Source organism: Bison bison, unplaced genomic scaffold, assembly GCF_000754665.1.
Source record: "Bison bison bison isolate TAMUID 2011002044 unplaced genomic scaffold, Bison_UMD1.0 scf7180017864516, whole genome shotgun sequence".
Taxonomy (NCBI): Eukaryota; Metazoa; Chordata; class Mammalia; order Artiodactyla; family Bovidae; genus Bison; species Bison bison.
Window position 1 is genome coordinate 4,337,566 of NW_011495069.1, and position 4,764 is coordinate 4,342,329.

Genomic DNA, 4,764 nt, shown 5'->3' on the forward strand with positions numbered 1-4,764 from the left:
GGACACTGCGCCTGCGCGCTCTTGCCGGCGCCGGAGCGGACACCAGAGCACCCGGTCTGTCCGGTGCGTCCCTACCTGGCTTCCTATAACGTCCTTCTTCTAACCTCTCTTAACCCGGTCCATCCTAAAGGAAATCAGTCCTGAATATTCACTGGAAGGACTGATGCTGGAGCTGAAACTCCAATACTTTGGCCACCTGATGCAAAGAACTGACTCAGTGGAAAAGACCCTGATGTTGGGAAAGATTGAAGGCGCGAGGAGAAGGGGACGACAGAGGATGAGATGGTTGGATGGCATCACCGACTCCATGGACACGAGTTTGAGTAAACTCTGGGAGTTGATGATGGACAGGGAGGCCTGGCATGCTGCAGTCCATGGGGTCTCAAAGAGTCAGACACAACTGAGTTACTGAACTGAACTGAACTGAACCTCCTCTTGGGTATTGTGCCTCAGGGCCTCAGAGATGGGCTTCTTGGGCTGGGCTTTGAAGTCGGGAAGGAAGCGGCGGGGATGGGAGGCTTAGGTTGGAGACAGGGGTTTTCTTGAGCATCTGCTTAATGTTGGACCCTTTGCAAGTCTGATCCTCTCCCCACAACTCAAGAGGTAGGAGTGTTATCCCCATTTTACAGAAGAGAAAACTGATTCCAAGAGATAACGTATGCTCAAGATCACACGGCTAAGAAAAGGCAGAACTAGCAATCCACCTCCATCCCCACCAATGCCTGACAGGCAAACTGGTACCCTGGTTTCCCCAGGCCCCAGGCCCATACCTGTCCCTTACTGCCCCGACCCTGGGGAGAGGGCAGGAACAGGGGTTGCCAAGGCCCCATGCGTGGAGAGGACTTCAGGATATGTGGGTGCTAGCTCTGACCTTGCTAAACTTGCTGAGTAGACTTGAGTAAGCCCTTGCCACCTCTGTAGGCCTCAGCTTCCCCATCTGCAAAATACAATGCCTCCGCAGGCCCTCCAGCTGACCCTGCATTGTGTCTGCCACTGTGAGTGGGGGCAGGGCCGCAGCACCCCCTCCCCAGACAGATGCTGGGAAAGCAGTAATTGCTTCCTGAGTTCTGGCCAAGTCAACACCAGCTGCTTCGGACCCTACAGGGCAGGGCTGCCCACCAGCTCAGTACCCAACCTCTCTTCAGCTCCCTGAAGGAGTTGTTGGCAGCTACACACCACCACTCTCCATCTCAGGGCCAAGGGCTCCTGGAAGGAAGGCACTGCACCTTCCTTTCCCCTAGACCTGGCCATGGGTCAGGCTGGAGCCCAGGAAGCCAGCGGGAACCCTGGAGATGTGTGTTCCAGACACAGCATAGCTTTGTTTTTAATAATTAACAGCAGCAAATATTGATTTATGCAGGCACTTTCAGGCCTGAGCGCTTCCGGGCACCCATCAAAATGCAGCCAGAGAAACATTCATTCCCACACGGGGAGGAGGCAAGAGCTGCTTGCATCAGTGGAGACGTGTGTGTGCCAGGAGTGGAGAGTGCGCACACGTGTGCCTGCAACTGTGTGTGTGTGACTCTGAGAGCAGATGTGACTGTGTGTCTGTACACATGTATCTGTATATACATGCGTGTGTACACGTGCAAATCTGAATACATCTGCAGACATGTGGATGTGCCCGTGTGTGTAGGTGTGGGTAGGCTGTATATGTAAACAGGTACAGATTTCTAAATCCTCGAGTAGAAAACCCCTACAAGGGAACAGGGTAGGAGTACCTTGGGTAGCTCTGTGTCGCTACAGTGTGGCTTCCTAGAGAGAGAGATGTCCCTTCTGGGTGTTCTCTCCTGCCCTGGGAACATAATGAGGCCAATCATCCCTCAACTTCCTGATTGCAACTTTCCAAGATTACTTTCACAGTCATCACCCTTTTGCAAATGGGCCTAGTGGGTAGAGAAGAAACTGTCCCCTCTATTTTACAGACAAGGACCTGAGGCCCAGGGAGGGGCAGGGCTTTGCCCACTGACGCACGGAGGTCACCTGCTCCTCAGACTTGCTCCGCCATCAACATTAACGTGAGCAGAGCCGGGAGAGGGGGACGGAGAACATGTCACAGACCTGGGACCCCTCACCCCTCCCTGGTTTGCTGGGGACCCAGATGGATCACTCAGTCTCTCTGGGCCTCGGTTTCCTTTCCTGTCAAAGGAGAACAATCCATCGACTGTGTCTTGATCCTGGGTTGGGCGTGGGCTGTGGGACGGGGCAGTCTGGAGCCCGCAGCCGTCTGAGCCTGTGTTGGCACAAATGGAGGCTTCTGGCGGAGCTGGGCAAGAGGCCAGGAAGCCTGGGGGAGACAGCCCAGCGCTAACCTGAGCAGGCAGGACTCAGGGAGATGGGCTCTGCTAACCCTCATGTTTCTGATGGGAACACTGAGGTGCAGGGAGGGGAAGTGAACCCAGGCCTCCTGCCGGATGCTTAGGGGGACAAGGACTGGGAACCTCACTTCTGAACCCAGCTGCCATGGAGTCGCTCCCTTCCAGGTCCCAGGATCCACATGGCCCAGTCTTGGGCTGTTGCCCAGGCACAGACAGCAGGAGAGGATCTCAAGGACCCCCTGATATAGTCCCTAGGACCCACACTTGGACCCCCTTGGAGGTGGTGATCCCCAAAAAGTACAGTATTCCTTGGCCATGTACCATTCCTGACCTAGGAGGGGTACATGACTCTTGTTCCAGGTCAGAATTCTGGGCGAGAAGCTTGGCATATCCTGTGTCTGCTATTTGTTGGCTGTGTGACCTTGGGAAAACCACTTTACCTCTCTGGGCATCTGGATCCTTATCTCGAGAATGCCTACCACCCAAGGTTTGATGAAAGGACTGAGAAGCACGATACCTGTGCACACGCTTTAGGATCCGAAGAGTGTACTACACGAGTGAGAGCTTACTGCCCTCGGCATTAGAAATTCCACCAGACTAGGCACCCTGCTCAGACTACATGAGTTCCGGTCCTGGACCCATCACATCCTACCTGTGTGTCTTTGCGCAAGTAACTTAACCTCTCTTAGCTTCGATTTTCTCATCTGCCAAATGGGACTAAGAGGAGTATTAATATAAGTCCACAGTAGTTATAGTTTGGGGACGAAATGAGATCCTGCATGCAAAACATTAAGAACCCACCCATTAACTATTAAGCCCATGCTGCTGCTGCTGCTAAGTTGCGTCAGGCATGTCTGACTCTGTGCGACCCCAGAGACAGCAGCCCACCAGGCTCCCCTGTCCCTGGGATTCTCCAGGCAAGAACACTGGAGTGGGTTGCCATTTCCTTCTCTAATGCATGAAAGCGAAAAGTGAAAGTGAAGTCGCTCAGTCGTGTCCAACTCTTAGCAACCCCATGGACTGCAGCCTACCAGGCTCCTCCATCCATGGGATTTTCCAGGCAAGAGTACTGGAGTGGGGTGCCATTGCCTTCTCCGATTAAGCCTGTAGTAAATCTCAATAAATGCTTGTGGTTATTACTACTGATCCCCTGAAGAGGTTGTTTAGTTATCTATCTCCTAACCAGACCATGGCTCCTTGAGAGCAGGGTCCGTGTCAGATCGATTTCTGGCACCTCAGCACCCAGCAGAAAGTTGACACAGGTCATGGGCCAGGCAAACATTTGATTTCGACGATAACAAGAACAGCCTCATTTACAGGGCTTTTACTCTGTGCCAGATATTATGCACAGTGTTTTATCATCACTTTTTCACACTTTACCCCACCTCACAGGGCTCCTCTGAGAAGCAGCCCTGTGAAGTGGGATATTCTCATTACACCCGATTTACAGCTGAGGAAATGGATGGTATTGTCGATAATGAAGATAAGGAAGAAAAGCTGTTTGGCCAGTTTATTCCCAGCTGTTTTTCCCCCCAACCTTACTACAGACCCTGGTTCAACCTCTGAGACTGTGTCAGGTCCATCACGGGCAAGGAGCGGTATCCCCTTGGGGGGCTAAACCTCAAGCCCCATCTACCCAAACATTTGGCCTCTGCCCAGCAGTCACTCTTAGATATCTCCTGGCCCTGGGGTGGGGGTGGGGGGTCCTCCAGACCGGGGGCCACGGGCAGGCGAGCACTTACCTTAGGTTGGAATGAAGCGGTCTGAGAGGGAACTAAATCCACTCTTGGCAGGTCTAGTGCCTGAGGGAAGCGCTGGTTCTGCCCATCACTCCTCCTGGAAGAGAAAAAGAGTCTGAGGTCAGGGAGGGCCCCAAGTCGGGAGATCTGTGAACTTTGGGAGGAAGAGTCATTCTCAGAATTGGGGGATGTTAGGGGAACAGATTTCAGAAAGGAGGGGAACCTGGATTCCCCAGGAAGCAGGAGGCGAGCAGGGCTTCCAACCTTTCCCAGAGGTCACAGATATGGACAAAGTGTCCCTGTAAACTCTCCATTAGGCCTCCCTAACCCATACTCCCAAATCACTGCAGATGGTGACTGCAACCATGAAATTAAAAGACGCTTACTCCTTGGAAGGAAAGTTATGACCAGCCTAGATAGCATATTAAAAAAACAGAGACATTACTTTGCCAAAAAAGGTCCGTCTAGTCAAGGCTATGGTTTTTCCTGTGGTCATGTATGGATATGAGAGTTGGACTGTGAAGAAAGCTGAGCACCAAAGAATTGATGCTTTTGAACTGTGGTGTTGGAAAAGACTCTTGACAGTCCCTTGGACTGCAAGGAGATCCTACCAGTCCATCCTAAAGGAGATCAGTCCTGGGTGTTCATTGGAAGGACTGATGCTAAAGCTGAAACTCCAATACTTTGGCCACTTCATGCGAAGAGCT

At 52.4% G+C, this 4,764-nt stretch overlaps 1 protein-coding gene across 1 annotated transcript in view; it reads right to left on the reverse strand.

The window, feature by feature from the left end:
• RAP1GAP (RAP1 GTPase activating protein) overlaps nt 1-4,764 on the reverse strand; it is a 37,127-nt gene that overhangs the window by 28,654 nt on the left and 3,709 nt on the right. Inside the window, exon 2 of the mRNA XM_010830233.1 lies at nt 4,061-4,154. The gene's annotated coding sequence lies outside the window, so the exon portion shown is untranslated. The remainder of the gene's footprint in view (nt 1-4,060; nt 4,155-4,764) is intronic.